Raw genomic sequence first — 12,745 nt, 5'->3', positions numbered from 1 at the left:
ACAGTCATGTATGTATAGGGAGTATAGTAAGAGGGCTAAGTATGCAGCCTTGCGAGGCCCTGGTATTGAGGACTATCATGGAGGAGGTGTTGTTGTTTATCCTTACTGATTGTGGGCTATGGGTCAGGAAGTCGAGGATCCAGTTGCAGAGGGAGCAGCCAAATCCCACGTTTTGGAGTTTTGATGAGCTTGGGAGGGATTATCAGGTTGAAGGCGGAGCTGTAATCAATGAATACGAGTCTAACGTAGGAGTCCTTGTTGTCGAGATGCTCCAGAGATGAGTGTAGGGCCAGGGAGATAGTGTCTGCTGTGGACCGGTTGTGGCGGTATGTGAATTGTAGTGGATCAAGACATTCTGGGAGTATGGAACTGATGTGTCTCATGACCAACCTCTGGAAGCACTTCATAATGTTCGATGTCAAGACCACCGGATGATAATCGTTGAGGCACGAGGCCATGTTGAAAAATGCCAGTGTGCAATAGCAGAAGGCATCTGTCAAATGTTGCCTGATCGTGCGTCCATGCCATCAAGGTAAGTGAGGGGAACATTTGTTTCAAGTGAAAACTATTGACAAGTAGACTGGAGTGACATCATTCTCAACCATTACTTTACTTGTTTTGCTGTATATTTATGATATGTCATAGTCCCTGGGGAAATGAGAAACTGTTTCAAAGGTTATTGTGGAAAACAAAAGCTCGTAGTGTAGGGGGTAACATATGGGCATGGATAGATGATTGGCTAGCTAACAGGAAACAGAGAGTTGGCATACATGGGTTTTTTTCTGGTGTGCGGGTTATAATGAGCGGTGTGCCACAGGGTTCAGTGCTGAGGCCTCAACTTTTTACAATTTCTATAAATAACTTGGATGAGATGAAGAGACTGAAGGTATGGTTGCTAAATTTGCTGACTGCAAACAGATAGGTAGGAAAGGAAATTGTGAAGATAGGAACAGAAGGAGACTACAAAAGGACAGAGATAGGTTAAGTGAGTGGGCAAAGATATGGAAAACGGAGATGATCCATTTTGGCAGGAACAATTGTAAAGAAGCAGATTATCTAAATCAGGGTTTTTCAATCTGCAGGTCGTATCCCGTAGGTGGGTCGAAGATGGGTGTTGGAAGTGTCGCAAAATGATCAGTCACTGCATTCCCGATCGCAGGAGAAGAATCCAACGACCGCAAATGGCTTTTAAGAATGCCGTTCTTGACCAGCTTTAAAGTTCAGAATGCCAGCAGCGCATGGCTTTTAAATGCAAACAATGCAGTGTTGCCGGTAAAAGCGGCAGCAGATCATCTGCAGATCATACACTGACGTCAATGCTTTTGCTGCGAAATCAGGAGAGATTCCTCCATTTTCGAGCTGCTGGCAAGAAACGCAACAAACTGTGAAGCACTGAATATGGATCATTTTGTTACAAGGAAGAGAGGGCCAGAGACACAAACAAGCCAGGATCTTACAAATGAATCTGCTGGAGAGAGCTGCTCAAGAGAGTCCATGGCAGGACAAAGCAGTGCTGGTGTGAGCTGTATACAGAACTCCAGGGCTTCTTGTGAGCTGCCTACCAAGAATCAATTAAATTGGGAACAAAGTAGTAAAAAAATGATTTATTGAGCTATGGCTTTGTTCATTTTGCCAATGCAAATCAGAATGCAAAGCCCATGTGTGTTATATGCAGGGAAGTACCGGTAAATGAGAGTTGGATGCTAACTATGTCTTAACTTGCAGACACCTTTTCAATTCTAAATGAACGGAAGCTCAAATTGCAAGGGAAGGATGATGATTGCTTTCGACACTGAAGAAATAGATGCTTTCCATAAGTCACTGAAAGTTTTGCAAGTGCAAGTACAAAGTCAAAACTACCAAATGTTTTCACACTGCTACGACACAGCAAAGAAAACAGTGTTAGTAAGGGAACGGTCTATAGACTGACAAGCCTTATTCAGTCGCATCTGGGTGCACTGATCAACAGTTTTTTTCATTAATTTCCAGAAGATAAGTTTCAGATTTTGAGAGAGAAGTAGTGGGTGAAAATCCCGTTTGGGTTTGAGGCCCGAAAGTCAATTATTAATTTACAGCTGACTCCAAATGAAGAGTCTGAATGGTCGAGGACTCTGGGTCTGTACTGGAGTTTAGAAGGATGAGGGGGGATATTATTGAAACTTACAGGATACTGCGAGACCTGGGTAGAGTGGATGTGGAGAGAACGTTTCCACTTGTAGGAGAAACTAGAACCAGAGGACTAAAGGGACGATCCATTAAAACAGAGATGAGGAAGAATTTCTTCAGCCAGAGGGTTTTGTGAATCTGTGAAATTCTTTGCCGCAGAAGGCTGTGGAGGCCAAATCACTGAGTGTCTTTAAGACAGAGATAGATAGGTTCTTGATTATTAAGTGGATCAGGGGTTATGGGGAGAAGGCAGGAGAATGGGGATGAGAAAAATATCAGCCATGATTAAATGGCGGAGAAGACTCGATGGGCCGGGTGGCCTAATTCTGCTTCTATGCTTTATGATCTTATGTTCTTCTGCATTTTACCTGCGGGGTAGCACGGTGGCACAATGGTTAGCACTGCTGCCTCACAGCACCCAGATTCGATTCCGACCTCAGGTGACTGTCTATGTGGAGCTGTGTGGAGCTTGCACATTCTCCGTGTGCCTGCGTGGGTTTTCTCCGGGTGCTCCGGTTTCCTCCCACAGTCCAAAGATGTGTAGGTTAGGTGGATTGGCCATACTAAATTGTCCCTTAGCGTCCAGAGGTTGGGTAGGGTTACATGGATATGGTGGGAGATTGGGCCTAGGTAGGGATGCTCTTTCGAAGGATCTGCGCAGACCTGATGGGCCGAATGGCCACCTTCTGCACTGTCGGGGTTCGATAATCTATGATCTTCTATGAACTGTGACAGCACATTAAAAACACGCCACAAGTCCCTGAGGCTGTCAGTATTCTGAAGTAGGGTCTCTGAGGATTATCTGTTCTCACAAAGATGAAGACAGCACAAAGGAATCGGCTGAACTCTGCACCTGACATGCGCATTGCCCTCTCCTGTGAACCTGATTGAAGTGAGATGATGAAGACCAAGCAGTCTCACCTGTCACGTTAAAGGTCAGCAAAAATTGTGTGTTGTGAAGGTTGGTTGGCATGGATTATTAAGGTCGGCCAGATGGGTCACGAAGGTCAACCGGCGTGGGTCCCGAAAGTCGGCCGATTGGTAAAAGTGGGTCCCGGGAAAAAAAGTTTGAAAGAAACACTGACTTGAAGAGCGTCCTCAACAGTGAGATTCCTCTCCACAGCTAAAAATTACAGCAAAATGCCCTTGAACAGCGGGGTCTTACTCGATACGCTGTTCAGCAGACTTCACTCCGAAGCTGAATCTTGTCACGTTGTTTTGCAGCTCATCGCCAAGAAGCAAATTGCTGACTTCCGGTGGCGGCTATGAGGGAGTAAGTCGCACATTTGGTGGCTCCCGCTCTGGCCGGACGTTTGGACCTTTTACCCCGACTTTTTTGTGGTTTCGAGTTTTGGCTTTGAAGGCGCAGATAATCTGGCTCTGGATCCACACAGTGGTGCATGGAACGGAGAACACCAAGGGACCAAAAAGGAAGAAATAAAAAGATAAGCAAGGGCTGGGTGGAGGCTGCGGCTGAAGACAGCATGGCTGATGTCCGGACCCCTGCTGCGACGGCCCAACCATCGACGGAGGAGCTGATGCAGGTCATCCAGGAGGGCTTTGCCAGACAGAAACGGGACTGTCTTGACCCGATAAAGGAGTCGATCGATCGGCTGGAGCGCAGGCTGGAGGCCCAGGATCGGACGATTCAGAAGCTGGAGAAGGCGCTGGCGGACCAGGAGGAGCACCAAACGGTGGCCGAGCTGGAGGTGGGGATGCTGAAGGATCAGCAAAAAAGGCTGCTGGAGCAGGTGGAAGATCTGGAGAACTGAACTCGCTGGCAGGACTTGAGTGTGGAGGCCAGAAGGAGGGCAGGCTTTAATCAAGTGAAGGCGATCCTATATAAGAAGAAGGTGAAATTTGGGCTGCTATACCTGGCGCGTCTTTGGGTTACGCACGCGAACCAGCACCATTATTTTGAGTCGCCCGAAGGCGCGATGGACTTTGCCAAGAAGAAAGAGCTGGTGCTGAACTGGGGACTTTTTGGTTTTAAGTTGTAACTTCTCTGAGTGATGTTTATATGTTTTGATTGTCGTTTTTCTTCTGCTTTTAAGTTTGAGTGAAGATGGGGGAAGGAAAAGTTATTCGGTTCCATGGGTTTCGGTGTTTTGATGGGGGTGGTTGGTGGGGGCTTTTTACTTTTTATTACTTTGATTTGCACTTTTGGGGAGGTTCATTTTGGGTTGTCTCCAATGGTAATTGGCTGATTGTCTGGGGTTGGTTTGATGAGGGAAGTGGTTTCGATGGGCGGGGGGGTGAGGGGAGTAGGGAACAATAGGTGGGAGACTTCTTGGCTCCGGAGGCGAGGGCCACCAGGCTAGCTGGGTGAGCGAGTCAACGGAAGCACAGTGGGGGGTGTATATGTTCAATATATGGCAGGGGTTAGGTTACAAAGTGGTGTTGCTAGGGCTTGGGGGGGGTGGACTTATTCTGCTGATGAGGGAGGGAGTTAGGTTTCAGGACAGAGAGGAGGTCGGGGGTGGGGGCTGCCAGGAGGCGGGCTGATGGAGGCGCGGCGCACGGGCTGGAGGCGGGCCCAGGAAGGGGGATGGCTGATCGGTGGGGGGGGAGGGGGGCGGTGCGGTGCCCCCCAACTAGGCTGATCACCTGGAATGTTAGAGGATTGAATGGGCCGGTCAAGAGGGCATGGGTGTTCGCGTATCTGAGGGCTCTGAAGGCGGACATGGTGATGTTGCAGGACACACGCCTGAAAGTGGCAGATCAGGTTAGGCTTAGGAAGGGCTGGGTCAGTCAGGTCTTTCATTCGGGGCTGGACACCAAGACTAGAGGGGTGGCGATTTTAATCAATAAGCGGGTGCAATTTCAGGTGGGCAGTATAGTCTCGGACAGGGGGGGCCGTTATGTCATGGTGAGTGGCAAGCTGGAGGGGAGGAAGGTAGTCTTCGTTAACGTGTACGCGTGGCCAAACTGGGGCGATGTAGAATTTATAAAGAGGGTACTGGGAAGATACCTGATGGGAGGGGATTTTAATACAGTCTAGACCGGCCGTGTTCAAAAACGGGAAGGGTGCCAGCAATGGTAAAGGAGCTGTTCGGGTTCATGGAGCAGATGGGGGGGTCGACCCATGGAGGTTGAGGCAGCCGACGGGGAAGGAGTTTTCTTTCTATTCGCATGTGCATAAGATTTACTCCCGGATTGATTTTTTTCATTTTGAGCAGGGATTTGCTGGCGGGGGTGGTGGACTCGGGGGACTCGGCCATCACTATTTCGGATCATGCCCCACACTGGGTGGAACTGCAGGTTGGAGAGGAGAGCTTCCAGCGCCCGCAATGGAGATTGGACGTGGGCTAGTTGGACGAGGCTGTGTGCGAGAGGCTGAGGAAGTGCATGCAGATCTACCTGCAGGTCAATGACACGGGGGAAGTTTCAGCAGCGGTGGTCTGGGAGGCGCTGAAAGCAGTGGTGAGAGGGGAGTTGATTTTGATCTGGGCTCATAGGGACAGGACGGATAGGGCAGAGACGGACCGACTGGTTAAGGAGATCCTACAGATAGATAGGAGGTATGCGGCGACCCCGGGAGTTGAGCTTTTAAGGGAACATCGGAGGCTGCAGGCTGAGTTTGGGGTGTTGTCCACAGGCAAGGCAGTGGAGCAGGTTAGAAAGGGGCGGGGTGCTTTTAACGAACATGTAGAGAAGGCCAGCAGAATGCTGGCACAGCAGCTTAGGAAGAGGGGGGCAGCCAGGGAAATAGAGACGGTGGTTGATGGGGATGGGAATTTGGTAGGGGACTCGGCGGGGCTAAACAGGTCATTCAGGGACGTTTACAGTAGATTCTATCGCTCGGAACCCCCCACGGGACCCGAGGGGATGAGATGCTTTTTGGACGGTCTGACCTTCCCAAGGGTGGGCAGGGAGCTGGTGGATGGGCTGGGGGCCCCGATTAGGGCCGAAGAAATAGGGGAGGGCTTGAAGGCAATGCAGTCGGGTAAAGCGCCAGGGCCGGACGGGTATCCGGTGGATTTCTACAAGAAATTCTCAGCGATATTAGGGCCATTGCTGGTCAAGGCTTTTAATGAGGCGAGGGATAGAGGGGTGCTGTCCCCGACAATGTCACAGGCCACTATTTTGTTAATATTGAAGAGGGACAAGTACCCAGAGCTATGTGGGTCATATGGGCTGATCACACTGCTTAATGTGGACGCCAAGCTGCTGGCCAAGGTCTTGGCCTCCAGGATTGAAGATTGTGTGCCGGAGGTGATTATGGAGGACCAAACTGGATTTGTCAAGGGCAGGCAGTTGGTGGCCAATAAAGGAAGGCTGCTCAACGTGATTATGATGCCCCCGGAGAGTAGGGAGGTTGAGGTAGTTGTTGCAATGGATGCGGAGAAGGCGTTCGACCGGGTGGAATGGGACTATCTATGGGAGGTGCTGGGGCGATTTAGGTTCAGTAGGGGCTTTATGCACTGGGTTAGGCTGTTGTTCCAGGCCCCGGATGCTAGTGTAAAGCCGAGTAGGACGACCTCGGACTATTTTAGACTGTACCGGGGGACAAGACAGGGATGCCCCCTCTCCCCACTGCTGTTTGCGTTAGCTATAGAGCCGCTGGCGATTGCTCTGTATTCCAATACCTCCCAATTTTCATCCCGCGGTCCTTTTTTAAGAGGGTTAACAAAATCATTCTGGGCTTTGTCTGGGCGGGTAAGACCCCGCGGGTGAAGAAGGCGATGCTCGAGGGGAATCAGGGGGAGGGGGGGCTTGCCCTGCTAAATTTCAGCAAGTACTACTGGGCGGCCAACATTGTTATAATTAGGAAATGGGTGGTGGGGGCAGGGTCGGTTTGGGAGCGGATGGAAGCAGCTTCATGGGGCACCAGCTTGGGGGCGCTGATAACGACCCCTCTGCCGTTCCCGCCGGCGAGATATTCCACCAGTCCCGTGATGATGGCGGCCTTGAGGATCTGGCGTCAGTGGAGGAGGTACGTTGGAGCAGTGAGGGCGTCGGTCTGGCCCCCAATATGTGACAACCACCGGTTTGCTCCAGGGAGCTTGGATGAGGGGTTTCAAGTTTGGCGAAAGGCGGTAATTGAGAGGATGGGGGACCTGTTCCCGGAAGGGAGCTTCCCTAGCTTGAGGGCGCTGGAGGAGAAGTTTGGGTTGGCAAGAGGGAACAAATTGAGATATCTAGAGGTGCGGGATTTCCTGCGCAGACAGGTATCATCCTTCCCACTCCTGCCACTAAGGGGGATCCTGGATAGGATAGTATCTAGGGAGTGGGCGGGAGAGGGGAGCGTCTCGGACATCTACAAAGAACTTGGGGGGATAGGGGGCGGAGGAGATACAGACCGAGGAGCCGAGGCGTAAGTGGGAGGAGGAGCTTGGGGGTGAGATGGAGGATGGCTTATGGGTGGACGTGTTGAGCAGAGTCAAAGCGATCGCTACATGCGCAAGCTCAGCTTGATCCAATTCAAAGTGGTCCATCGGGCCCACATGACAGTGGCCCGGATGAGTAGATTCTTTGGAGTAGAGGACAGGTGTGTAAAATGTGCGGGAGGACCAGCGAACCATGTCCACATGTTCTCCAAAACTTAGGGGATATTGGCAGGGGTTTGCAGATGTCATGTCCAGAGTATTGAAAACAAAGGTGGCAATGAGTCCAGAGGTGGCGATTTTTGGGGTGTCGGAAGATCCGGGAGTCCAAGAGGAGAAAGAGGCAGATGTTCTGGCCTTTGCCTCCCTGGTAGCCCGGAGACGGATTTTATTAGCTTGGAGGGTCTCAAATCCCCCGAAGTCGGAGACCTGGTTAACTGACATGGCGAGCTTCCTTGGCCTTGATAAGATTAAGTTCGCCTTGAGAGGGTCATTGTTAGGGTTCGCCCGGAGGTGGCAACCATTCATCGACAAATGTCGAAGGGTGTGATACTGAACAAAGAACAAAGAACAATACAGCACAGGCCCTCCAAGCCTGCGCTGGTCACGAGTCCTATCTGGGCCAACTGCCTGATCCTTCCATACCCCAGCTGTTCATGTGCCTATCCAGATAAGTCATAAAGGTCGCTAACTATCTGCCTCAAACACCTCACTTGGCAGTGCATTCCAGGCCACCACCGCCCTCTGTGTAAAAAAAACTTCACCTGCACATCTCCACTGAACCTGTCCCCCCTCACCTTGAACTTGTGCCCCTTGTAATTGTCATTTCCACCCTGGGAAAAGCCTCCAACTGTTCACCCTATCCATAGCCCTCATAATTTTATAAACTTCTACAGGTCACCCCTCAGCCTCCGTCTCTCTGGGGAGAACAATCCAGTTCATTCAATCTTTTGATTGATTTGATTTGATTTATTGTCACATGTACCGAAGTACAGTGAAAAGTATTTTTCTGCGGCCGAGGAACGTACAGAGTTCGTACATAGTAGACACAATAATAATCAACAGAGAATATTGACAAATGATCAATCTCTCCTCATTGCTAATACCCTCCATACCAGGCTACATCCTGGTAAACCTTTTCTGTACTCTCTCCAAAGCCTCCACGTCCTTCTGGTAGTGCGGTGACCAGAATTGGACACTGTAGTCCAAATGTGGCCTAACCAACGTTCTATATAATTGTAACATAATTTGAGCTTTTATACTCAATGCCCCGTCCTATAAAGGCAAGCATGCCATATGCTTTCTTTACCATAATTTCCATCTGTGCTGCCACTTTTAAGGATCTGTGGACCTGCACACCCAGATCTCTCTGTGTCTCTATGCTCCTGATGGTTCTGCCATTTATTTTATAGCTCCCACCTGCATTGGATCTCCCAATGGGGCTGGTTTAGCACAGGGCTAAATAGCTGGCTTTTAAAGCAGACCTAGGCAGGCCAGCAGCGCGGTTCAATTCCCGTACCAGCCTCCCCGAACAGGCGCCGGAATGTGGCGACTAGGGGCTTTTCACAGTAACTTCATTTGAAGCCTACTTGTGACAATAAGCGATTTTCATTTCATTTCAAAATGCATCACCTCACATTTGTCCGGGTTAAATTCCATCTGCCATTTCTCTGCCCAATTTTGCAGCCTATCGATATCCTGTTGTATTATCTGACAATCTTCATCACTATCCGCAACTCCTGCAATCTTAGTATCATCCTCAAACTTGCTAATCAGACTCGCTACGTTTTCTTCCAAGTCATTTATATATATTACAAAGATCAGAGATCTCAGCACTGATCCCTGCGGAACACCACAAGTTACAGACCACCATTCGGAAAAAAATCCTTCCACTGCTACCCTCTGTCTTCTATGGCCAAGCCAGTTCTGGATCCACCCAGCTTGTTCACCCCTGACCCCATGTGATCTAATCTTTTGCACCAGCCAGCCATGAGGGACCTTCTCAAATGCTTCACTAAAGTCCAGATAGACAACATTCACAGCCCTTCCCTCGTCAATCATTTTTGTCACCTCCTCAAATAATTCAATTGAATTAGTGAGACATGACCTCCCTCGTACAAAACCATGCTGTCCGTCGCTAATAAAACCATTCACTTTCAAATGTGTATAGATCCCGGGGGGGGATTCTCTCAGCCCGGGGCAGGGCCGGAGAATCGGTGTGATCGGCGCAAATCGCGCCACACCACCCCAACGCCGGGACGCGATTCTCCGCTCCACCATTGGTGCTGGCGTGGTCAGGGCGGCGCCGTTCGGGGGCCGCCAATTCTCGCCCCGGGATGGGCCGAGCGGCCGTAACCAAAAGACCAGAGTCCCGCCGGCGCCGTCCACCTGTGGTCTTACCCGGCGGGACCTCGGCGTGGAAGGGTCCAGGGGCGGCCTGTGGGGGGAAGGGAGGGGGGTCCGACCCCATAGAGGGCCTCCGCTGTGGCCTGGTCCGCGATCGGGGCTCACCGATCGGCAGGGTGGCCTCTTGGGCTGGGGGCCTCCTTTCTTCCGCGCCGGCCCCCTTAGCCCTACGCCATGTTGCGCCGGGGCCACCGCGGAGAAGGGAGTCACTGCACATGCGCGGACCCCGCAGCACCCAGTTGACGCCGGGATCGGCAGGTGAAGCGGCGTGGGTTTCTCCAGTGCCCTCCTGGCCCCCTGTAGGGGCCAGAATTGCTGATCCTGAGGCCATGTTGATGCCGTCGGGAAACATAGAACATACAGTGCAGAAGGAGGCCATTCGGCCCATCGAGTCTGCACCGACCCACTTAAGCCCTCACTTCCACCCTATCCCCGTAACCCAAAAACCCCTCCTAACCTTTTTTGGTCACCAACGGCAATTTATCATGGCCAATCCACCTAACCTGCACGTCTTTGGACTGTGGGAGGAAACTGGAGCACCCGGAGGAAACCCACGCAGACACAGGGAGAACGTACAGACTCCGCACAGACAGTTTCCCAGCGGGGAATCAAACCTGGGACCCTGGCGCTGTGAAGCCATAGTGCTATCCACTTGTGCTACCGTGCTGCCGCGACGCCGTTTACGACGGCGTCAACACTTAGCCTCAGGATCAGAGAATCTCGCCCCCTATCTCTGAGAATCTTTTCCAACAATTTCACTATTACTGACGTCAAGCTCACTGGCTTATAATTACCCGGATTATCCTTGCAACCCTTCTTAAATAACGGGACAACATTGCCTGTCCCCCAATCCTCTTGGATCTCATCTGTGGCCAATGAGGACACAAAGATTCCAGTCAGAGGCCCAGCGATTTCATCTCTTGTCTCCCTCAGCAGTCTGGGATAGATGCCACCTCGCCCTGGGGATATGTCTACCTTAATGCTTTTTAACACACCTAACACTTCCTCCCTCATAATAACAACCTGTTCTGAAGTATTTACACATCCCTCTGAACCACCTCCAATCAACGTGTCCCTCTCCTTTGTGAATACCGATGCAAAATACTCATTAAAGACCTCACCTACTTCCTTTGGATCTGCACATAATTTCCCTTCTTTTTTCCGTGAGTGGACAAACTCTTTCTCTAGCTACCCTCTTGTTCCTAATATACGTATAAAATGCCTTGGGATTCTCCTTAATCCTGCCTGCCAAGTGTAGCGCACAATGACTTACGAGAGACGAGAAGTGATGAAGTCGATCCAGGCTTTATTAAGCGATGCTTGTCCCCAGCAGCTCAGCAACAGAATGAAGCTGCGGGGAGAGGCTCGGGTTCTTATACTCCGCCTTCAGAGCGGAGCCAGGAGTTGGCAGCCAACCAGGACCCGGGATCTGTCAGCCAATAGCATCTCGGCTTCACAGTCCCACATGACCCCTAATACATACCACCAGATTCACCCCTTGTTAAAAAAGGAACCCGGTGGGGTGGTGGTTCGCATGGTGGTAGGGGTTTACAAGGCTGGCCCTGGAACAAAATTTCGGACAGTGTTACTACAGTTTTAGCCCTACACTGGGCTATGTACAAGTTTGTGAGAACTATTTACAATATTAGCAAAAACATTATTTTTTTTGGTTACAACAACATTCTTGGTGTCACGCGGATTCCACGAGTCGAGCGGGCGGTCTGGTCTTCCTCGTCGCTCGCCTCAGCCCCGGTGGCGGTGCAGGTGCTTGCTCAGGCGTTGTCGCCTCCGGGATTGTTTCGGTGTTTGTTCCTGTTTTACTCCTGGGCGGGCACGGGAGGAGGACCAATCCCCCCGGGAAGGGGGCGGTCGCGGGGTGCGCCGGTGGCAGGGAGGGGACTATCGGTGTCGGGGGTGTGTGTGTTTTGCCGGCGGGCGCCAGGTCCCGCAGGGAGACCGTGTCCTGTCAGCCGTCGGGGTACGCCACGTATGCGTACTGCGGGTTCGCGTGGAGAAGGTGAACCCTCTCGACCAACGGGTCCGATTTGTGCGCCCGCACATGTTTCCGGAGCAAGATGGGTCCTGGGGCCGCCAGCCAGGTCGGCAGTGACGTTCCGGAGGAGGACTTCCTGGGGAAGACAAGGAGGCGCTCATGAGGCGTTTGGTTAGTGGTGGTACACAGCAGCGACCGGATGGAGTGGAGAGCGTCCGGGAGGACCTCCTGCCACCGGGAAACTGGGAGATCCCTGGACCGTAGGGCCAGTAGGACGGTTTTCCAGACCGTGCCGTTCTCCCTCTCTACTTGCCCGTTCCCCCGGGGGTTGTAGCTGGTCGTCCTGCTCGAGGCTATGCCCTTGCTGAGCAGGAACTGGCGCAGCTTATCACTCATGAAGGAGGACCCCCTGTCGCTATGGATATACGCGGGGCAACCGAACAGTGTGAATATGATGCCAAGGGCTTTAATGACTGTGGCCGCTGTCATGTCGGGGCAGGGGATGGCGAAGGGGAAACGAGAGTACTCGTCCACCACGTTCAGGAAGTATGCGTTGCGGTCGGTGGAGGGGAGGGGCCCTTTGAAATCCAAACTGAGGCGTTCAAAGGGGCGGGAAGCCTTGATCAGGTGCGCTCTATCCGGCCTGAAAAAGTGCGGTTTGCACTCTGCGCAGATGTGGCAGTTCCTGGTGACTGTACGGACCTCCTCCACAGAGTAGGGGAGGTTGCGGGACTTTACGAAATGGTAGAATCGAGTGACCCCCGGGTGGCAGAGGTCCTCGTGGAGGGCTTGGAGGCGGTCAATTTGTGCGTTGGCACATGTGCCGCGGGATAGGGCATCGGACGGCTCGTTC

The sequence above is a fragment of the Scyliorhinus torazame genome, chromosome 8, assembly GCF_047496885.1.
Source record: "Scyliorhinus torazame isolate Kashiwa2021f chromosome 8, sScyTor2.1, whole genome shotgun sequence".
Classification (NCBI taxonomy): domain Eukaryota; kingdom Metazoa; phylum Chordata; class Chondrichthyes; order Carcharhiniformes; family Scyliorhinidae; genus Scyliorhinus; species Scyliorhinus torazame.
Note: the sequence above shows the minus strand (reverse complement) of the source record.